This window comes from Phymastichus coffea, unplaced genomic scaffold (genome assembly GCF_024137745.1).
Source record: "Phymastichus coffea isolate CEN01 unplaced genomic scaffold, Cenicafe_Pcof_1.1 PCOF00077, whole genome shotgun sequence".
Classification (NCBI taxonomy): domain Eukaryota; kingdom Metazoa; phylum Arthropoda; class Insecta; order Hymenoptera; family Eulophidae; genus Phymastichus; species Phymastichus coffea.
In genome coordinates this window covers 756,426-781,397 of record NW_026706888.1, presented here as the reverse complement: position 1 = coordinate 781,397, position 24,972 = coordinate 756,426, and the positions used below count along the sequence as shown (strand labels likewise).

The 24,972-nt window shown below is 39.4% G+C and overlaps 1 protein-coding gene across 1 annotated transcript in view; it reads right to left on the bottom strand.

Annotated features, from left to right (window-relative positions):
• LOC131668432 (Krueppel-like factor 7) overlaps positions 1-23,448 on the bottom strand; it is a 298,845-nt gene extending 275,397 nt beyond the window's left edge. The window contains exon 1 of the mRNA XM_058942603.1: positions 22,934-23,448. The gene's annotated coding sequence lies outside the window, so the exon portion shown is untranslated. The remainder of the gene's footprint in view (positions 1-22,933) is intronic.
• Positions 23,449-24,972: the final 1,524 nt, after the last annotated feature.

Sequence of the window (24,972 nt, the reverse complement as noted above, 5' to 3'; positions counted from 1 at the left end):
ACAGAGTGTTTCTCCCATTTTTATTCCTCGCGAGCAGACTTGGCGATTACTTGAGTACACAAAACCTCCTTTCCTTTACTTTATTTTGTTGGCGATGGGTTATACGTGTTATGACGGTTAATTAAATTTGCACGCGAGATATAGTTATTTTTAGTAATTTTTCTTTGGTAAAAGTCACTTAATCGGTAACGTATACTTAGCCTCTTTCACGATTAAAAAATTAACACGCAAGCAAGTACATGCAAAAAAGTAGATGAAGAAGATAGTTTATCTGCGTGAATCACACAAAACACATTGGAAAATTGGATCAATCACATTTAGTAACATATCATCAGTGCATCGACAAAGTAGAGAAGTAGAAAAAAAGTAAAGAGTAAACTCGAGCAAAGTGGTCAAGCTCCCGCACACTCATTACCGGCGTGCAAGTGTGAGAAAAAAAAAGAACCATCGAAACGTGCATGTATGTGTATAGCGAAAAAGTGTGTGCGCACGCACGCGTTCGTGCATGTGTGTGTGTATGTGCGTGCGTGTGTGTGTGCAGAAAGAGAGAGAGAGAGAGAGAGAGAGAGAGAGAAAGAGTAAGATAACGTTGCTGGCGGCGGACTGCACTGCACACCGCGTAGCGCTCGAGTTGCCCTCAAGGCCGTATAGCCGCGGTTTCTATTTTCAGAAAATCTCTCGCTCTCGAGCGTGAAATAGAAAGTATGATATACCTACAGGGTACGTTATACGTATCTGCGTGTGACATAACGATCTATTACAAAGGGCGACATTTTTTAAAAAATATTTTGCGCAATCAATGCGAATTTAGAATATGTATTATCGAGCAACGGTGTTTTTTTTCTTATTCCTCAGTTGCGAAACTTGCATTTTAGAAAGACGCTGATCATACTAATTAAAATACATGGGGTAAAAAATGCTGTAAAGTATAAAAAAAGCAGCAGCTATTGTTTTTCAAGCCTTTAAAAAATGCAAAAGCTCGACCTTTCGGCTGTTAATTACAGTAGAGCCCTTTCTAATAACAGTAATTACGCGCCTATACGCATTTCGTAAAAAAGAAAAAAAAATGAATTTTCTTTTTGTCCTGCGTCAATATATGATGACACACCAATCGTCCAATTAACACGCACTACGTAAAAGCACAATCGTATTTCGCGACTTATCAATTAAGCCGTACATGCATGCGGGAGATTAAGTAAGAAACAACAAACTGTAACAACGGCAACAACAAGCCTGGAGTTAATTGCTCGCTGGCTCGATGCGAGAAGCGAGCGCATAGCGCGCGACAACTTCATGCGCGCATTTACACTATCGGATTTTCGAAACAATTGTATCGGCTGTTTGAAGTGCGCGCGCGCGTAGATCTTATCTTTTTGGCGTATCATTTCGCAATCGCCTCGCTCTCGGTTGTCCGACATTCGCCCGGAACGCGACTCACGTGTAATTGGCCAGACGCAATCTTCGCACCTCACTCGGTTTAAAGGGAGATATTGCCAGGTGTCTATATATATATATATATATATATATATATATATATATATATATAGAGAGAGAGAGAGAGAGAGAGAGAGAGAGAGAGAGAGAGAGAGCTCGAGAAGAGAGAGAGAAGGGAAAGGGAAACTCGCACACGCGAAAAAAAGAAATTGTTTATATTCGGGGCATAGCTGTGCGAGTAACTAACAAACACTTGTCTTGTTTTTTGCCGAGTGCGCAGCCCCGAAACATAGATTAATTAGAGTTCTACCTCGTGCTTTGTGCGAGTTGCCCAACTTTATATGGGCCTATTGAATTTTTTAGACTTTCGAGTCGACAAGAAGTTTGCACACATACGCGCGCGCGTAAATTTACCGTGTACGTAAAAGTTATAAACGCGAAGTATATTGAGAAACTAAAAAAGAGCATTACATATCCTTCACGCATGAGCGAACGTTTTTTTTTTTATGATCAATCAAAATTCTTACGCCTCGAGAAAAATTAATTTTACAAATTGACTGCTGACCGAGAAAAAAATCAAAATTATGAATTTTTTTCCACTTTGCAAAGGAACATAATCATGCGCATTTACACTGTATCGATGTAGAACACGACTTTTACTATATCTGAATGGCAAAGTGCGCCAAGCGGTTCTACTTAAAATCGAGTAATTACATTGAAAGAGCTTTTATAGCAAAACAACGATATCATTGCTCGTGCAGCGCGCAATTTTGAAACTCGAGTGCGGAGAGTGAGCGCAATTATGTTGCACAGTCGATGAGTATACATTTATACGAGTATAGTAGTGCGGCTACCGCTTGCTGCTGTATACGTTTGCTTGCCTCGTTGTTAAAAGCGAAATATCGACAAGTCGCGCGCGCTTATATACATGATCAACGTCAGTGTTCAGCTTTGAATTACACCTGGCGTTTCCTTTCTAAATAGATCTTTCTCTCTCTCCATCGCGATTTTAACGAATTTTTTTTTTTTTTTTTTTTTTTATCATAGTTACGACTGCTTTCGTTTTTCTTTTTTGTTTTTCGTTTGAATTATCGTCGTTGATCGATAATTGAGAATCCTCATAACTTTATTTGCGTTATTTTGTAATTTCAAGGTGTACAGATCGAGCTGCGCCCAGACAAGTGAAACAACCGCGATATCAACGAAACACCGTACACGCAGCTGAACGCGCTGGAAAAGCTACGTTTATAATACGACGAGTGTGTGTGTTTGTACCAGCTGTTGCACTCGTTATATCCCGTGTACATTGCGTTCGAGCTCATGTTCGAGCGTGATTGTGATTTTTTATTTGCGGCGATTTCTTAATTAAGCTGTGGCTTGTGTATGCGGGGAGAAAGAAAAAGAGGACGATCTCTTTAGGAATTGTATCTATAAAATCCGATTAACGTTTCGTGCAAAATCCAAGAGTTGAGTGGATTTCGTACCAAAATTGGATTTTTTTGTTGATTTTCGTTAGTAATTTATGTATTGAAAAATCCTTAACTTTTTGTCGGAAATCATTCTACTAGAATATTTTATTGGTAATATGGGGATCGTGAACTGAAAGCTGCACTTTCCTCGACTTAATTGTCTCAATCACTCACAATAAATGTAGCTTATAAAGTTCATTTTATACATACTTGTAATTACTACTAATTTATGACGTAGGTAAAACTATTTTATATTTTTCGAAAGTATTTTACAAATGCATTTGTGTATTTATTGTTACTTTGACTATTGCTATACTTTTCATGAAATTTGGCTCGTCGTTCGATAAATGAAATCACAACTTAAGCTCAGAGTATTAAATAATTTATAATTTATTTAAATATAATATTCGAACAAAAAAGTATCGGTACAATCATTTTAATTGTAATACTGCCTGGTTTTTGGTATATCACTATATATCCACCTATAAGAACTGTGATGAAATATAATCTGACTGATAACATAACATGGAAATAAATTATATAAAAAGCGAATCTTACATCTTGAGAAATCCTCTTAAATCCTTTCCAAAATAAATTTCCATATTATGCAAATTTATTTCATGATTATTCCTTGACTAAGTTCAGTTTTAAAATAAGCTCGAATTTCAAAAGTGAACAAAAAACTGACTGAAAATAAAATCAATACTCATCTCATCCAAAGACATCATCTTAAGATACGACTCATCTGCTCTGCACTAATTAAACCTATAAAACACCAGTAAAAAATCGATGGAAAGCAAAGGCATTTAAATAGTGTCTTACTAGAGAGAGCCTCTACACACACGTTACAAAAATAGCAGCAGCAACGTGCGCGCAACAGCCGCAGCAGCCTGCACATTCAGCGCGAGATTTTATCGAGCGAAAGAATGGAAATTAACGAGGCGATTCGGTGAGAGTTGCGTGATTCTCTGCTCAATACCGGTAGCCGTGCCGCGATTTTGTCGAGCGCACGCGGTCCGCGCTTGATTATCCCGTGCCGCGCGCGGCGGAATTGAATTATCGCACTGCACGGCGTACGGCGCTCTCTGCCTGATAACAGCGGTCTCCTTTGCTTTTAGAACTCGTTCGGCGAGTTTTCTCGCCCCATCGGTGCGAAGTGCACAAGTTATTCTCGGCTCGACGTGCGAAATTTCGTTGGAGCAACGATGAGCCTTTGTTTTTTTGGGGACTGGTGTGCCGCATGATTTTATTTTCTATTCTTTGCAGATTTTACCCGACTATAGACAAGCGGTTCGACCATATGTGCGAGGTGCGCATTATTACACTGACTTATAATTGATAAAATATTATAAGAATTTACAGAAGCTTTTGGAATTTTGATTTATTAAAATTTATCTTATGAATTATGTTTTTTAATCTACATCTTGGTTATACGTATTCGTTGTTGTAAAAGCTAATCGGTTATCACAATTTTTTTCGTCCCAAGTTTGCAATCCGCTTCGTGACTTTGCTCAAAGAAACGACGGGTCACGGGAAAAGTTTGACAAAAGTGTTCGAAATTCAAGTATTGAAGGAGAAAATTGAATTAACACTCCTCGTCGCAAATGCATCTGAGAGAAAAACTTTCTCGGGCGTCCTCGCGGACGCACATGGCACCTCGCGGTACAATCCTATACCGGATTTAGCTGGCTTGCCCGCGTATCACTCGAGTGATATTGAACTTGACCGATGCTTCTGCGATTGCTTGGGCCGACGCCGCCCACGCACTCGGCGATTTCGATTTAAAACCCACGGAGGAGAGAAGCCGATTCCCCCTTCTTTCTACGGCAGCTCGAAACTGGTGCAACCGCGCAAAGTTCCATAACTTACGCGTTTGCGCAAAGGCGCTCTTATTAGCGCTAGCGAACGAGAGAGGGAGAATGATTGAATGGTCATTACGGAAAAATGTAGGAGCAAGCAAGAGCGAGTATTGTCCGGCTGCTCGCGTGGCTTTGCGTTGATATTTCGCGACGCTCGCATTTCTCTCTCTCTCTCTCTCTCTCTCTCTCTCTCTCTCTCTCTCTTTTTCCTTATTGCCAAGATTAATTTATCGAATCGCATTGACCTAGTACTAGTCAAGTCTCTCGGGGCGTTTGTTTTTATATGGAACTAGTTTTATTTTTCATGCCGGTAGAGAAAAAGAGAAAAGAAACGCGCCCGCAATGGCTCTTAATTAAAATGTAACGCATCAAATAACGCGCACAAGAGAAGCAATTGACGTCGCTCGACCTTGACCACTGATAAAAGAATTCAGGTTAATGCCTCGAAAAATTTGGTTGATGCCTCGAGCCTCGCTCGCGTTTGTTGCGCGCATGTCGCATCGACGAATGCTCCGTTTTATTTTAAACGATTTTCACGTCAGCTCTATACGCGCTCATCTCTCCGGTATAATTTATTCTTTGACGACGTGCTCGCGCGAGGAAGCGTTCAATTTTGATGTTTTATTTATGCACTGAATAAATTAGATACTTTAATATGCACTCCGTTTATCACTGCTATTAATTAAGTGTAGCCAGCATATTGGATATAATATTACGTGGGTACATAAATCACAAACGTGCGCAGTACTCATTGTTACACACCATATTAATTAAAATTTTTCTATCAACGCTAATGTTACTCCCAAAGCCCGTATTGGTGGTTTCCTTTTCAACGACATCTTATACAACCAAATTACCGAAAGTAACTTCTCAACAAATTCTTCTCATTAATCAGGAAAAATCATAATCTCAAAATCACTCTCATCATCCGAATACAGCAACATAAAATTCACACACACACAAAACAAACGCACGTCAAAGTACGTTTAGAGTAGGGGCCCGCGGTCGACCTTACTCGCGGCTTTGCCGCGCGCCCGAGGCTTTTACGTAATTTTCAGTTGATTTTATAATGGCCGGAGCGCGCACGCGGTTAAGTAATGTTTTTATCCGCGCCTTGACGCGTTTTATGTATCGCATAGAGGCAAAGCGTCATACGCTTGAGCGGGTCTGGATTTTGGTAGAGCCTTTTTTTTTCAACAACGTTTAAGTTTGATTGTTAGGTTGGTAGAGGTCGAGTCGTTGGTTTTCTTTAATCCAGAGTTTTATTGCCTATACGGAGAAAATTGTTTCTCGTCGGCGTACGATCTTAAATTTACCTAAACGAATTTTCAGACATTTATGAGCAAATATTATTAAAAAATGGCGATTTCACACCCAGTTTCTCATATGAATCAAGATTAATTCTTTTGAAAAAAAGAGCCGACTTTGAATTTGCAATTGCTCGCAAAGTTATATTTCGATTTAAACAGTAATGAAGCGTGACAATCTCGAAATTTGAAGCATACCCTTTCCAATTGAGCCCACCATCTCGTTAATATCAATCGAACCATCTTAAAAATATATGCGCAGATACACATGGAATAATTCAGGTTGAATACAGAACACATCTTCCTTTATGAAGATCGGCCTAAAAGTTTAGCTTTTGATGCCTTCGGATAAAAGTACGACCATGATTCTAACTATTTGTCATACCTCGGCGAATCTCTACAAATATATTTAAAAGCCACGGTAATAAATCAATACCGATTCACATTTATTACGCTGCAAGACAATTCCATCCGAACCGTTTTTCGATTTCTGTACATGAGCGTTAATTACAATTAGGGAGCTTAGCTTGTATTCCAATTGGCCACACCGAAACATATTCCAAAAAGAGAAAGAACCATCACCGAACGCATAAAGCCATTCACCGTTCCGCTCTGTAAAACCGCCCAACGCGAACAGCAGCAGCAACAACACTGTTGAAACTGTCCCTTTCGCTTGTGGCACTATATGCGACTGGCGGCGCGTACCTATATCCGGTATATATTAAAACGCGCCCCAAGGTCTCTCGCTCGCTCTTTTTATCGCATTGCGAAACGCGAAAGCTTATATAGCCGGCATGCAAAGGGAGACACGAAAATCGCGTTTATTTTGACGTGAACATTTACACGAATAAACTCTTTAGAGCAGCAGGGCCGGGTTATCGCCGCGATTCTTACTTATCACCGCGAGTGGATTGAGAAGTCTATTTTTCTTTCTATACAAGTTGCATTATCTGAAGCTTTGTTTTGTCATTCGTTAATTTGAAATATGATAAATCTTCGTTTGGGTCACGGCATAAGATGTAATGTCGTATGATCGTTGAAACTATTTATACCGATAATCAGCTATTTAGTCAATATATTGAATGATTTATAATTACGAGAAACAGGCACGGAATTCACAATATTAAATGCGCGAGACGTAAGCTATGAACACAATACGTATCCTGGACGATACTTAAATTCCATTGTTAAATTTTGCACAAACACAACTGTATTTAAGTATAACTAAAACAATTCTTGCTCTGGAAAAAGTAATTCAAACCATCCATCTGTTGCCGATATTGATACCAAATCAACAAAACAGCTTTTGAAATCTAAATAACTATGAAAAAGTATCATGAAAAATCATTGCTACATCATCCAGAACACCATCGAAAAAGAAAAATATGACAACTAGCGCAAGAAAACGGTATCGCCTCACGCGGCATACAACACTTGGACTTTGCAGACTTGGAAAGAAGAAACAAATCATGCTGGTTTATTGCGAGAGAAGCGAAGACGCGAGCTTGTTAACGCCGTGTCTACAATTATTTTCGTTCGTATGTAATGCATCAAGTTTCTCACACACAATGTGCGCGCAGCGCTCTGCGCAAGTGAGATAAGATGAGGCGAAGTGTGAAAAAAAAATAGGCTGCCAAGGTAGGTCTTTCAACCCGGAAATCCGTAGGATAAGAATATGACGGTGACTCATCTTTTTTCCGAGTGATCAGCATGATGGAATCGTACTTCATTTTGATGATATTTCGAATATTGTTTGCCTGTTCGTGATACTTATTAAATCAACATGATTCAAGTTATGAAAAAAATACGCAGTAGTGGTTCCATATTTTTTTTTCGCTTGATATTTTTTTAATTTTGACTTCATAAATGTCTCATCAGTCTGGTTAATGTACCCCTAGTAGTTTACTGTAATAAGAGGTATCTGAAACCAAAATTAGACTCATCATCATATTTGCTCATAACATTCTTTTTTGACCATAGAAGAGCTAACATTCATAGAAACGAAAAATTTAATTTTTCATATATATATTTTTTAATTTTATAAAAAGTGAAAAGAAATTACGTGAATCTGAATTTAACATACTTCGAAAACCGTCGATAGATTTATTCTTTGTTCAAAATGACCCTTGAATTGCTTGAAAAACATTACACAGCTCAAGATTTCCATTGTTTATAAAATTGTCAAATTGACACGTTTTAGTGAGTTTCAATGAGTTTTCAAGTTTTTCTTTAATGCAAAGTTGAAATTCGTTTCATAGCTTCGTTGTAAAAAAATATATCAATAGAAAATGTTGGACCAGTTCGCGAAGAAGCCTTACAAAGCGAATAGAAAGTGCCACAGAGAAAAAGTTGGTCGTTAGAAATAAATCGATATTCTCAAGAAAAAAAATAAATAAAAGAAAAATCAAAGCACGATTAGTAATCACCGCGAACGACAATAGCAGCAGCGAGCAAGCATCTCACTATCAAGTGCACACGCGTAGAAATCTCGCGAGCAATTGAGCGCGTGTCCCCTTACTATACGGCGGCGGGGGCCGTTTATCTGCTTAAAGGTATTAGAGAGCCCCGGGATGATTGCTTCCTGGATCGGATAGGAGAGAGAGCGAGAGAGAGAGAGAGTAACCGCCCTATAGTATGCATATACGCGCGACGGATATGCCGCCAAGCTGTGTGTTTATCGCTTCTAGAACGTGGGAAGATGTCATATTTTTCTTCACCTTGTTGATTTTGTTGCACGCGAGAATATTAGGAATAGTGGGTTCCAGGTGCTACCGTGTTGTTTTTATAAGCTACTGTTGCGAAGCTTTGATTATTTAATTGTATCGTAAATAACGGGTATGATATTTTAATGATCGTATGCTTTGGATATGTTTTCTATTATCTACGAGTATGAACGCGCTGAATGTAAAGCTTTAAAAATATTATTCAGCGCCATATTGTTAATGAAAATTACGATTGCGTCGCAAATGCTTTTCCATGTTTAAGGTGCGAATTTTTGACGTTGGAGTTAATGAATAAGCAATTCTAAACCGATAGCGAAATTTTACAGAATTCAATATGGGCAGCATCCATCGACATGTCATTATACTATAGCGATAAGAAAGTGGCGACGAACAAGGCTCATAGTCAAAACATCTGACTAAGATTGTAGGCATACGCTAAGATGCTCGTGAGTCATTGAGTGGCCGAGAAATCCGCGCGTTACTTGAGACCGAATATCCATTATTCTCTCATATTTAGTTGATAAGTCGCCTTTAATCTTTTTGAAAGTTTCTGTTATAAAACTCTTTTTACTCGTAAAAATACTGTAAGATTGCATCGAGAACCGAAGCGCTTTATTGAAACGTTTTCGTCAAAACGATTAATGCGACCCGAAAGGCATCTCATAAATAATCGACTTGCATCCCGCGAGCCAGAGCAAGCCCGCAAAAAACAATGAAAACCATCAGAAAGTGCGCGCAAATTCTTCGGTCCTCGTAATATTTCATATCCGCGCAGGAGGACAGCGATCGTGCTTTCCAATTCAGAGGATATGGCTGGCAGTAACAGCGCAAGAAAGAAGCCCAAAAACTGGTTCGCTTGGGCACACACACATACGTGTATGCGCGCATGCCAGTCGCGTGGCTCAAACAGCTGGAGACGAAAGGTGCATTGGGAATCGATGACGTTCGCGAGGAAAGAGAAATGTTACATATTGGCTATCGCCGCGGCGTGCGGCTGGAAGAGGGAAAAAATCGAACGAGGCGCCATGCCAATCTGTTACTATCTGCGCAAGCAGGTGCAAACCGGAGTTTGCTCGCAGGGGGTGAGACGGAGCAAGAGACTGCGTTTCTTTCTTTTCTCCTTTCTCTCTCTCTCTCTTCCTTTTTTGTGATTTGTACACGGTATGTTTGATGGAAGATGTTTTTGCACCGACGATCGGATTATTTTCGTTCGAGAAAATGTTATCGCGATGCAAGTTGATTATTCAATTTTCATGAATCGTTTTTAATGTACATTGTGATGTTCACAGTTCTCGGTGAATTGACGACGAGATGCACCTCTCAATCCAAAACATATTCAACCGACAAGTTAAAAAGAAAATAACGAAGAAAGAGAGCACCAGGTACCAAACAAATTTTCGCTAATACCCCGTACAGCAGACATTAGCGATCGCACGGAAAAATCTATCACGCTGGCATCCATAAATCTCGCGTTTGTTTCGTCAATTTCGCAAAAGTCGACTGCACCGCTCGAGCCGCCGCGCTTTTGCAGTGAAGCAAGGGAGACACACTCAAGAGTTTAGAGAGATGTTAAGTCGCGATTACCGATCACACGGAGTGCGCGCGCGCGCACACACACTACCAAGACGAAAAAAGACGCCGTAAGGCCTAGTTTTAACTACGTCGCACACCACACGTTTGAACTTTCTTTTTTGCATACCCTCATACATGGTTTGCATAACTAATTGCATTACTTAATCGAGCGACATGTAATTATCGTCGAAAATATAGGCTTTTGCCGAAAAAAATGAATACGCGACAATAGGTACGAACGCGCGCGTATGAAATGCATGTGAGAGTGACAGAACGCTGTCAATCGTCAGGGCAGTGTTTATCTAAACGACGCGGACAATTTTGATATTAAGAGCAGCCAGCATATATATGCCTTGAAGGGGTCCCTGCGGCTGGTCGCGCGTCATGTATGCAGCGCGCTCCCATTAGCCAGTGCTTGCAGCAGCTCTCACTGTACGCATTGCTAGAGAGAGGGAGAAAGGGGGGCGACAGCAGCACATTGTATGGTAATGAGCGCGTCAGCTTGTGATCCGCGCACTTGTGACGATGTAGAGTATATGTATAGCGCTGAGCCGTTCGCTGACACCTCCCATATAACTTCAATGTGTGCGTTGAGTTCTCTCATTCTTTCTCTTTTTGCCAGTTGGCTTGATTTCAGTCGGGAGATTATGTTTGTAGGAGGCTGTCGTCGTTTTGTTTCCTACTCGGCATTCATCGTTTACTTGCTGCCAATCTTCTTTTATCTCTCGTGATTTTCATAAAAATTCTCTGGACTTTGGGTTGTAATTATCAATTGTGTGACGTCTGATGTAGACTCCGGTTTAGATAAACGAAATATATCATTTATAAGCACGTGACTCATTTTCTTATTCATTTGAAAAGTATCGTTAGTTCATTTTTTCTATTTTCGTCAATTGTTCTCAATATCATTTCTAATACAATTTTGATCATCCTATGAAATATTTGACCTTATTCCTTTTTTATCACTGCCAGTATAGAAAAATGGTCAACGAATCACATAAAACGTAAATAACTCAATATTAGACGACAAATCAGTAGCGACATCATTACAACTTCGATAAATGAATTAAAATGCCGTACTCAAAAACTTATCACGTTCGTCCGCGTTTTTGAGAATGAACAATGTGAGTGTCGCACGTATGCTAGTGAGTTAATCACTGATTAATCGTATAATTACTCACTGTTCTTTTTCTCTTCTATCTTATGGCAACGACTTTTGACTGCAGAACGTTTGGCATTGATTATGCGCGTCTCGAGAGATTTTGCGGTACGATTAATTAATGACATTGCGGGCAATTCGCCGAACATTTTTGGCTTCGCGCATCAAACGTATGTTTAGCTTTTAAAATTAATAGTTGGCAGTCTCATTAATCACATCACTTCGTACTAGTATTTTTAGTTTGCAACTGAACATCAACGTAGAGAAGAAAACAAAAAATCTACGCATCTTGCATACAGCCGAGGAGGATAGAGAGAGAGAGAGAGTGAGAGAGAGAGGGAGAGAGAAATAGTCTATGGCTGTCAATATTGTGTGTTGCGATGAAATGAGATAGAGAAACATCACGATGAATCTCATTTTCTTTCGGTGTTATCTTGACATTCTAAATTGATTACTGAAAAAGACCATTGCAAAAAAGACATTCTTTTATTAAACTTATTTTTATTTAAAATAAATTTGTCGAAGCAATAATTCCCTTTCACTTTCGTCAACGATGGCTTTCGTCTTTTTTCTTCGTGACATGGGAATATCGAGTATTATTGCTGTCAGACTCTATTAGGAACAGAATAGAATAAAAAGAAACCTCGATGAAAAGGTCGGAACTTACAGCTTGAATAATTAAATAATGCCTATATTTTGTGTGAGCTAAGAGATAATAATTACCATACCTTCAACAATCAGATGATTAAAATACCATGTGCCTTGATCGATTAGAATATATAATTTCATTTCATTACAACGTATACAGTTGAATGTACAATCTGTATTTCTCAAGCTAATAATTATTTGAGTCCAACCGCAAGTATAGTTTCGTTTCCTTAACAAAAATCATGACCCAAAAGGCTTCTCTTTATCTCTAAAAAATAGCTGAGAAATAAAAAAAGATCGTTTCTGAAGATTATTATCAAACTTTCGAATTATGTGACAGCAAGTGGTGGATCCATTAAAAATATACGCACGCGTGCGCATGTCTATGTGAATCAAAGGATTCTTTCTTAAATTTTTCCATTCTCTCGTGAAAAATTTTTAGGTGAACTTTTTTTATGCGTGATTTATATAGCACATTCCATTGAAATTCTTCACGATAATTACATACATGGTTGAATAGATGATTTTCTCATTTTTACAACCTTCAACGGGAACACTACAGAGTTTTCATTCGTTTGTAATGCAAGAATTTATTGGAAATCTTTTCGCCCCAGAATACATAATTGAAATTCACTATAGATAAGTCATGAAAAATAGGATCACGACAAATAATCATATATAGTGCAGCCTACTAATAAAAAAATGAGTGAGCTTTTATTTCGCAATGGACTCGGCTTTAAAGGCATTCAAATCACATTTCGACATACGGACATGCAAAAGAGTTTGCTGGTCCTCCCTGTGTGACTTTCATAACTCTCGCGCGTGTGCCGACAATATTATCGAGATAGCACCGGGAAAGTTTATCGTTGTATTGACGCGCTGTCAAAACTCCATTCGGACTTATATATATACTTCTTTATATCGGCAATAGAGCCAAGCTGATGCGAGATATGCATCGCTTAAAACGCGTGGGACGAACGCAACGTGGATATGTGAGAAACGCGATTTGGCTTGTGAGATCGGTTTATGTTATACCGCTAAAAGTTATTGTTACGGCCATTAGATAATGGTTTTCAAAACCATTGTTGATCGATTTTCATTTTTCACATTTTACGCGTTGCTTTGACGAGATCAATCAATAAAGTGAGCTTTCCGCGGTATTGCGATAATGAAATGATTTATGAAAGAAAATAGATTCATGAAGTCGATATCGTTAACTAAGAATCATTCACGGTTGTTTTCATTTGCTCGACGATCTTGCATTCCGGGATTCTCTGTACAATTAGAATTAAATTGGAAGGCTGTTCTACATATTACGGTATTTTCTTTATTAGCCAGCACTGACTTACATAAAACTGAATTATGGCAATTATTGTTTTCAAAAAGAGATGAAGTACAGTAGAATGAAGAATATTGTGTGTCGATAGAGCGAATGGTTAATAAAGTATCTTTCTATATAAGTCGACGCTCAATATATTTTCTAATCCTTATTTTATAACCCAGTGACTTACAGCGTTCATGCGAGCTGATTGCCATTTTCTCACCAGCTGTACCACGACACCTGAATTAAATTATATGAATCGGAAAAAAACACTATCTCGCTTGAATGATTAATCTTGGTAATATTCTCAATCACGTAAAATTAAAGTGTCGCTGTCACCAAAAATTAAGCGAATACGCATACAACACTGATTGGTCGATTCCTCCTTCCAGAATTTATGTGCTATCGGCGTGAACTGTCCTAATAATAATAATAATCGCAAATGCAAATGAACACGAAATCAATTTGAATAATCTGGTAAAAAAGAAGCAAAGGAGTGAACTGAATTATCATGCACCAACAGCGTCAATTTATTTACATAAGCACGGCCTCGCCTTGCCTTTCGCGCATCGAAAAACGTGCTAATACCGTACGGCCGAGCGCTAATGATATGCGATTACTCAAAAAAAAAAAAAAAAAAATGAAGACGCGCTCGGCCAATCGGTTTCCTGCTAAATGCAATTGCCGAGCGTGCGTTCTGTTAAATTCACTCATCTCGAATCAATTTCAGAATAAACTTTTTCCGACTTTTCGATATGACGATAAATTAAATCCCCGTCGGCGCTTTACGTAAGGGATTTTGCGCTGTGAAAGTATAGCTCGTTAGGAAAAAAAAATTTTTGTTTGTGAATTTTGACGCTGAATATTGATATAGGCAGTGAAGGAAATTCCCATTTTTTTTTCGTCGACATGAATAGTAATGTCAAATTTACATAAGGGCCTTTCCACGCCAAGAAAATATTCCTGCGATGATCTTGTTCCGCGTAATTTTGTACATTAATATATTTCACCATCTTACTTTCCTACCCATATTCAATGATTTAAGATATACAGAAGGTGGAGGATACGTCAGTTCTACATGTAATGTATTTTTCAAATCGAATAAAATGTATACTTTAATGCAGTTTTCGTACATATTAAGTATCAATTTACTTAATTAATTAAGATAAATAAAAGTGAACACGTGAAAAACAAAGGTAGCCATCACCAGAAATAAACGTATCGGTATATTATATTCAAAGTGGCTTTCAAATTTTATTTAAATATTAAAAAAAAAGAGTAGAAGATTGTGAGTTCATAAACCACTGAATATGTGGTAGATGGTGAACTATACTAATATTCCAGGAGGTTTAAATTCACACGGAATAACAATATCACCGGAATATTCTCTCAGTATAGAAAGGCTTTAACACACGATTCATTCGTCTGTCGAAAAATATTCTAATCTTCGCAGAGAGAGCATCTCATTGACAAGCTCGTAAAAGATCTTTGACTCGTCATCAGCTACCTTATATCCGAATTCTCTGTTCGCGGAGAGCGAGCCAGAGAGAAAGAGAAAGAGAGAGAGAGAGTGAGAGAGAGAAACAAAGAAGCTACCGTAAAGAGGGGAAGATTAGAGCAGACTCTTCATCCTCTTCCTTTTCTTTTTCGGCAGAAATTCTCGGGATTGCCTCGAGGTATATGTGTGTACATACATACATATGGGTGTGGTCCAGCGAAGCTTCTTCGATTCTCGGAATGCACACACACGCGCGCGCGCACACACATCCTCTTACTCGGAATCTTTTTCGAGAGCAGAGAGCAATCAAATTACATCTCGACAAGAACCTTCATTTTTTTTTTCACGTGGATGATTGCAGGTGATTTCCGTGTTGTACACACTATGCATATTTCAAGTGTATAGACTCCGATCGCAAATACGATTACAATGCTTTCGCGAGCAGTGAGAAATTAAGATACATCACTTATGGACATTTTCGTCTGGCTTATTATTTTACAATTTTTCTTTATGGCCAACGTTGTTTTTTATCTTATCTCCGGAGTTTTCAATGACTGTACAGGTACGTCGTTGATGAATGACCTACAAAAGTTTCATTAAACTTTATAAGCTCGATTCTTTTTTTTTATCCGTTAGAAAGTATATGAGCGAATATTACTGTCGTATTAAAACTGATAAAATGCCGTGTATGAATAATCAATAAATATGTGTCGTAACTTTACTTGCGACTAATTCTGGTAAACATTTCACCTGCACGTTATAACCCAATAGCAAAAAGTGAAAATTACACAGATACACAGACGCAAGCCATCAATTTAGCATAAAGTTTCCAAGAAATTTGCTTAATTCATCGCGGTATTCTATCAAGCGCATTACTTATCCAAAACGAAGGTTTGGGCGTAAGACTCCAACGAAACACAAATTTGACAGTGTGATGCTTTTTAATTTACAAATAATATTTTTTTCCCATTTCTACTTCTCTCTCTCTCTCTCTCTCTCTCTCTCTCTTTCGTTTTTTCGACTAATTGAACATTCCACTGACAGGATGGAAAAAAAGAGATTAATTTATGCTGTGATCTTTCATAGCGATATACTTTTGTTGCAAAATCACGAACGTACATACATACACGTTCGTGGTCAGTGAGCATGACGTAGTTTTCAGAATTTCCGCCTTATTACGTTTCACTGTATCGGATTCGATCGGTAACTATGTAATTAATGTCGTCGTCGCTGAGCATCGTCGTTGCGATGAGTTTTGTTTTTCTCATCAGACGAAAAGAATCTGGTTCAAGGAAATCACTTATTTTCTATCTTTAGTGTTGATTTACAGCCAGTTTCTCTCTCATCCCAGTACATTCAATTACGATCGACAACACAATTATTCGTCAAAAATAAAACGACGTCCGTAACGTCAATTAACGTACATCTCATAAGCATACATCTCACATACATACTACGGTCAAGTGAAAATCCCACGAGAGAGAGAGAGAGAGAGAGTGTGTTCCGCTACAGCATTGCTTAGAAGAGATTATATTGTTTTATTCGAGAACGAGTACTAAATAAGCTTCTCTCTCTTGCGCGACGACGACGTTTGCGTTTGCTGCTCAGGCCCCAATTACGTCACTAGTGATTTGTGGCTTTACGCCGGGCCTAATTGCGTCAGCACTTTCGACGAGGAATTAAGGCTTTTACGAATTGCTTACTATCTGCCTTGTATTAATTTTTGATGCATAATCTCTATGTGAAGCGATTGGTCGGAAAGGTGACGTTAGGTGGTTTTGCATGATTTACCCTTACCCGAGAAATTGAATATCATAAGAAGTAGCTAAGTTTCGTGTAGTTTTAAGTTGATAATGACAATGTAGGTTTTATTGACCGATGAGTTTCATGTTTAGATTGGCTTGACATTTACGAAATTTTGTTCTATTAAGAAATAATTGTGCTTGGGGATATTGCAAACAGACAGTGTGGTTAAAAATAGAAATTGTTGATGATTTAATTGCGGACCGTTTTTCTTTGTTTTGTATTTTTCGTTTCGGTAATTTTCAAGAAAATGATTTGGTTTTATAAATGACTAATTTGACTTTGTATTGGATGTTACTATCGAAATGTAACGATGATTCGATACACAAAAGCCAAAATGAAATTATTTATTTCAACAATAGGTACATATATAAAAAGAAGGGTGATATTTTAGTAAAATACTTAAGAAATAGAATTATTCTTTATCTTGAAGGTAGTACTAAATTAAATTTCATAGCGATACTAGCATGTTCTTTGACGACCTGTCCGAAACGGTACTTATACACATACTTCAAAATTGTAATCTTTGATGAATATAAATTCAGCAATATTACAGCAAACTAAGAAATAATCCATATCCACCCTTCATAAAACAACTCGCAACGGTGATCGTCTTGCTCAAGATAAGCTACGTGACAAGAAATAAAGAGAAAATTTTTTTTGGCCAAGCACAAGACTTTTAGTGCAGTGGCGAAAGTGTGCACACGGGGTCGCGTGTGCAAGCAGTGTCTGCGGGTCTATCGATCGTTCGCTGGCCGCGCGCTATATGTGCGGTGGGCGAACTACGAGCACCGCGCTGCAATCGACTCGCGCAAATGCGGTCGCAGCAAGCAGCACCGAGAGAGAGAGAGAGAGAGAGAGAGAGAGAGAGAGAGAGAAGAGAGACGGACACAGACTTACTCTAACGCCGCCTGAAAAATCCGGTTTTTCCAATTTTTTCTTTCGCCAATGGATAAACCTCGGTACGCCGAAAAATAATTAGCGGTCTTCACTTTCTTATTCTCGACGACACTTTTTTCTTTCGGTTTTCTTGTCGAGCTGTTTTGGTGAAAATTCAGATCTAATAAATTATTTATAAATGCGCAGTTCAAAATACTGATATGGAATTGAATTGGCTATGATTAGATTGAAAATTAGTTTTCACTGAGGTAGGTATCACGTCAATCTTGGAGGCTGTTGCAGTGCAAAGCGAAAAATTACGCCGACTTTGCGTACTCCTTTTTTTCGTTCATGCTGCTTCAGAAGATTAAAAGCAACGAAAGGGAAATTATGACCACATGTTTCTCTGGAATTCGAAGCAAATCAAATAAATACTGGACATGAAATAAAAAAAAAACAAAAATCTAATCCTATTTCTGATGAGATACAATCTAGTATTTGAATAATTAAGATTAACTTCCAAGGTGCACGGTAAACAGTGTAGTGTTTACCAAACCTAAAAGTAGCCGCGCATAATGCGCATTGTGAGTCAGTCGAAAGAAAAGTTCATCGGCCTTGACGAAAGCGCAATTGCTTGCGCGCACATGGCGTCAGTACGCATCTACCTCCTCGGTACCAAATCATTTGCGGCGCAAGCAATCTCTTCTTGCGCGCACAAGTATTTGAGGAAGCATCGTTTCGGATTAACATCTAACGACGCGTTAGTATGTCGAATCACGGAGAATTTGTTCGTTCCACTACTTCAGTTTTATCCGCAGATAGCGCCAGGCGACTTTTCGTCGCGCGATTGTGCGCGTCGCGAACGAGCCTCTCGCATAAATAATCCTATTAAACGTGTCACTGGCCCACGTCAACAATCTGACAGCTGCGACAAGATAGCCAATCTCTCTTTCTCTCTCGCTTGCTTATGCGACAGTTCGCGCGCTTATCGCCACTCCCTTGCCCGCGTTCCGCTTTTCAAACCATTTTTTTAATAAAAGCTGCGTCCGTATTGAATTTTCAGTTCGAGGTGGCAGGTGATGGCTGCGACCGAGGAATAAGATTGGTTGTCCACTTCGATAAAGCTTGAGATCATCTTCTGGATCTTTTGATATATAAGAACTTTGACGACGCGACTGACGTTTATGTCTCACTCAACGATACAATGTTAAACTTACAACGCAGGTAATGTCTCCATTTTCAACTGAATATATTAATTAATAAATATACAAGACAATGAACATTTCTCAAAAGTAGGTAAAAAAATCGTAAATCGAAGAAAGACACCACTCTGATTCACAGAATCATTAGCATAAGATTATTTGGTGAATTTATCCTATGATTCGCGTTATGCAAAGCTGTTATTTTTGAATTGATCATCTTACTCTCTTTTAATTAACAGGCGATTTGATCGTCGTATACGGAGCTTGATACTTCTTTTATCTTGTAAACACGCGATAGCTCTTTCTCTCTCTCTCTCTCGCGAATTACATGTTTTTCTAATGAGCGCTAATCGTACGAAAGATATGTACATCGCGCGCGCGCGCGCACTCTCCGGCGGAGGCTGGAGCTCTCCTAATTTCGTCGGTTGTGCCCGCGTTCAACCGCGTGATTCGGCTCGCTGACTGGAGTCGAGGTAATTTTGAAGGAGGCGCGAGAGAGAGAGAGAGAAAGAGAGACGAGCGCGATTTTCCACAAAACCAGAAAAAATGTACGAACACTCGTCAAACATATAAATCGCACGCGTGAATCATTGAGGAGTGTACGTCGCGTTTAAGCCATTACGATAAATGCCCACTTCCCATTCGCGTAAAAGGGCCATTCCAAGAAGCTTTGATATAAGCAAGCACCGCCGTCAAAAAACAAAAAAAAACATAAGAAGAAAAGCATAACTCGCCTGAAAAGGCCAGATCTGCATATACGTGAGCTGTGCGTATTATATACTTATACGCGTCGTGGGAAGATATAGTGTGCGAATCAAGATCGCGGTGAGGACCGAAATGGATTATTACATTGTTATTACCGTGGTGAAAGAGAGGTTTTTTACGGTTCGTATACGTGCAGCGAGCTTGCGACGAGAGAAAGACACTGCCATATGAACTCGTACGGGTTGTTTTAAAGTTTTATGCAAACATTCCCATGACGAATCAGCCATAAACCATCATCTAGAACTAATATTTCAAGTTTACCGGCGAAATTCACGGGAGAGTTTAGTTTAGTGGCGCGCAGCTTAATGAAGTAGTAAGTGCCGCTGTTATCATTTTTATGGGCTTTTGTTCCTTTTCCCGGTACCGCAATCTAAATGTATCCGCGCGCGCGCGACTTCCACCTGGCCGTGGCTGAAGAAACCGCGTAATTTGTCGGAAAGAAGGATGAAAAAAACAGGAAAGAAAGTCAAAGATATCGCCGCGCTAATGCACCAACTGCAAAACTTTCAGTTTCATTTACAAGCGCCTGAACTTGAGTGCAAACTTCGTTGACAAGGCAGACAGATAAATCTAAGCAAAGACACTCGAGAGTAAAAAAAGAATCTCGACGGATGTGCATTTTCTTTTTCTTTTTTTTGCTCCTTTCAAGTAATGGAATTGCTTCATTACGTACATCCAACGCATCCATGCCTTGCGCACTTCAATTTCGAAGGCGTGAACATTTTGGACTTTGCGGCTAATTAGCCTCGGGTCCAAAAAAACTTATCAAGATAATTAGCATAACCACGACCGAAAATTCTTCAGCGTCCGTGCACGAAGAGAGTTACACTCTTTAATTAGTCGCATTGTTCGCGTGACCGTTTTAATAGAATGACGCACTCGGGAGAAGCAAAAAAAAAGTGAGTCGCGGGAAGACGAGCTCTCGCGCACCAAGAGTAAAGCCGACAAATTATGTTATTCTTTTCGCGTTGCTGCCAAGTGTTTTGCTGCGAGAGCTTGTATACAGCTCCGGAGAATCTGCTAATGAGTGAAAAATTGATTGGAATATTTCTGCTGTAAAAAATTCGCTACTAGTCGCATGGAACTTCGAGGCAAATATTTTCTTTTCTTTTTTTTCTTCATTTTTTGGTTGCTTTAAAAAATTGAACGTTTTATAACTGTCTAATTAACTGAACTCGCGATTAAGAAATATTTTCTCATGCGGCTATAATTTTTCATTTTATTAGTAAACAAGATCATTACTTCGCGCAATGTCTTACAACAACAAATTTCGTATTTGTAACATCCTTCAATGATGTTACCTGCGCTATCACTCACGAAAATTATTCCGATCGACAATTCAGCTAACGCCGTACCGATATCCACCTCCACACAACTATAACATGCAATAGGGGCATTCGATCAATCGATGGACAAGTTAGCAGTCGAAGTCGCATGCAAAGACATATAGTCGTAAAACGCGTTCGCTCGACAAAAAAAAACGTGAAGGTATGCAACACGCGAAACGCCCCCGTACATGCAGAATAAAAGATAGAGGCAACGTAAAAATAAAAGGAAAAAAGAGGAGGAGGAACTAACCGGCAATCAACCGATTATTTGTTATAAATCGCAGTCAGTCGCACATATGCATGAACGCTCTTGGCGCGCCGTACATATCGGCTGCTTATAATACCCCGACGCTCACATAGATAAACCGAAAATTTTGAACGAGATAAGCCTTAGATTCTGGAATTAGTTCGATGCATTAATGAGGCTGAAAAGAAGAAGTGGAAAGAGATCTGCGAGAGGGAGAACGAGCGGAGCCGATTAATATTCATAAAGCGAAATGCTTCCGCGCGCAGTGCAGCTCGTCTGCCACATAAAACATTAGTGCAAAACGACTCAGATTCGCAGATGCCATGCGTATGCACACGTGCGCGAGATGACAAGAGATGGACGTGCAAAAAAGAACTTCTTCGTCGTCGTTCACGTATTTATATGCCCACCTCGAGATAAGAAAAAAAAAAAAAAAAAAACAGAAAAAAAAACACTTACGTGAATAATTTTTCGTCCAGCTGAACGTATCAAATTGCAGTTAGTAACTTTGTTCCAAGCTTTTAAAGCTTATAAGTTAAGGGAGCAGAGTTGACGGCGTTGGTGTAGATCTTGCGTGCGGTGGAATTATGTCCTCGCGCAAAACGCATTGCGTCCTCTTCGAGATTTATAATACGCGCGGCTTCCTACACACACAGACACACATGCACACGCCATAATATTCACGCGGATATGTGCTTTGATGTTCTTTCGATAGCACGCGCTAGCTTCGTGCCGACAGTTTTTCCTACTGACACTTTTTTTTCCAATTGCCGTGCAACGCATTTTTCATTTTTATCAAATCGAATCGTCTCAAGTTTACACAAGTCTTCAAACTCCCAACAATTGTCAGCAATTTGATATTCATCCGGTGCCCCGAGTGAATTATCTTATCGCCGCACGATGCAAAATTTAGCGCGAACACGATAAAAAAAGAAGGATAATCTGACAATCATCAATTATGCACACAAAAAAAAATGAAACCGTATAATAATAAATCACTGATACTAACAAACAAAAAAAGAAGAATATTAGGTGATACACAGACTCTCTGGCGTTGCTATAACCATTGACATTTGCCGCTTAACCCTTGGCCGGCTAAAGCAGTTGGGTATATCGATCGAGGTTCAACGACTCGCGCTCTTCATACTACACACCACGCTGTGCTCGCGCACGAGTTTATATGACAGTGTTGCGCGCGCAAAACCATACCGCGTGCCATACCCCGTAGTATATTTATAATGTGACGAGCTCTCGTTGCAAACCGCGTTAACGATTTTTTTTTTCTTTTTCGGAAACTCACGTCGCTTGTTTCTTTTTTTTTTTTTGGTTGACGATGGGATGGAGGTCTTATTGTTTAAAAATTTTGGTGAATGATTTGCTTCACAATGATAACGCATTCAAAGCTGTCGAATTGATGTCGATTGATGTCAAATATGTTGTGCTATTGAAAATGATAGTTAGATCGAGATATGTCAACTGATGAGTTCGATAACAAAAGATCGTAAGACATTGTGGTCGAACTATTAAAATACTCTATTCAATGTTTCATATTTCAATTCAGTCATGAAGTTAAAAAATATCAGTACTGCCGATCAGATGTCCAACAAACCTAACATTCACTTTCACGTTTATACACCGAACCATCTGGTATTCTATCAGACGCAATCGCTAATACAAAACCTAACTGATAAAACCGTTTTGTCAAAGTTTGCAACTTACTTGGAGCAGCAGCCGCACGAAAACGGGTGGTGGTCGCACGTGTCAAGAACGTCGTCGGCCGACGGGCAAAAGGCATGCAGCAGCGGCAAAGAAGAAGAATGTCACACACAAACTCTGCTTTCGTCGAAGTCGTCGGGCAGTTCAACGACACAATCTCTCACAGCTTAATAATTGTAATAATCAAGCCACGTCGCACTCAATTTGATCATCATCATCATCATCATCACACCACCAAAAAAACTTCACCAGAGAATTATTTTTCTTTTCTCATTTCCTCCATTGAAAAAGCACTTGCAAGCACACTTTATCGCGCGCCCGGATGGTAGAACAACAATGGAACAACAGTCAGGAGAGCATCACACTGATTAATCGACTCTTATGTTGACTGACAGGAAAGACGGAGAGAGGAGAAAGAAGTGAAAAAAAAAATTAGAGAGAAGAATTTAGAGAAAAGAAGATGTATCAGCAGCAGCCGCGACGACATGCGAGATCGAGCGAGCGCGAGCCATCCGCTCGTGTCGGCAGCCGGGCGTGCACTGAAAGAGAGAGAGAGAGAGAGAGACAGAGAGACAGAGAGAGAGAGAGAGAAAAGAGCGTGCGCCAACTCCACTGCTGCTGCTGCTGCTGCCGCCGCCGCCGCGCGCTGCAGCAAATGTGGTGGGACACGGACGGACGACGAGACTGCTACGACGACGGGGATATATAGTGGGAGGTCGCCCGCACTCGCTCGCTCGCTGCCGCCACTGATCGGATGCTCTTTTTCGCGCTACCTGTGCTCTGATCACGGTGCAGTGCGCTGCGTGTGTCTGCCTCTCGAATAGAGGGGCGATAGAGGGGAGGGAGCTTTTATGAGCTGCAATATGAGGAACAATTTTCATGTTTAAATTTATTTTGTTTTTTTTTCCTTCTTTTTTTAGTATGACATTTTAAAAGTTAGATGGATGATCGGATGACGTGTTCGGAGATGAAAATTGCTCGACAATATTTATACGTCTATCGATTTACGTTTTTATTAATTTAACAATACGTTGGTTATATCGTTTTCAAAATAACTTTTTGGGATTCGAGCAATAATTATCTAATCGGTTATATAAGAGACGGGTATATGACATGCACGAGATTACTCGATATAAGGTTTATTAATTACATATTAATTTTAAGCCTATACGTTCAAGAGGAGGCGTAAACAATAAATGACGTACTTTGTTGTCTCAGTCGTATCGACGACTTGCGCACATTATATCATGTACTGGATCCAGGTATATGTACATTCGCAATGTATGTATGCTTATAGATTTACAATTTCGTATTTCAATGGATACACTAGTTTCTTTTATATTATTTCTCTATTTACACATAAGTAAATGATAAACGATGGCTTCATAAAACATAATCATGGGATATTTTTGTTTGTTTTTCCACAAGTAGAACGTACGGAGCACTTTTAACATAATTATTTAAGTCTAACATTTAATTTGCCCATTAATGACAATGAAAGGTAATTCCGTTTAAACAATACGTACTGCATAAAATTACCTAATTTCATGATTCAGAAGGTACGATACGAATGTACGATCACTTTCAATAAACGGAAAAAGAAGAAAAGCAATGTTTCAATAATAGTATATAGTAGCTAGTTAAATTGACGTGTCCAGTCAGCTTTTTTTTTTGTCATCGTATACACAGTCGAGCTTGTCGGGCGCAGGCGCACGTTGTCATGCTAATGCGGCCGCTTTTGTAAACAGGCGCGTGACGATTGATCGCTTAGATTTGGGAAAAAGTCGATTGCTCTTTGATTGAACCGTGCAAGGTATGCGCCTTGTCTTTTGACACTTCGATACCCCGGTCGCGCGCCGCGTGTGCCCCATTGCGAATGGTGATTTGCCATGAATGATTTCCCCTTGCTGATTTGATTGATATGTCATCGATATTGAGAAATCTTAATAAAGTGGGATTCGTTTCAAAGTAATGGTATTTCTTGATACTCCGTGCGCAAAGTGCGTCTTTCCCGCTCGCTCGGCAGAAAACTTGCGTTGAAA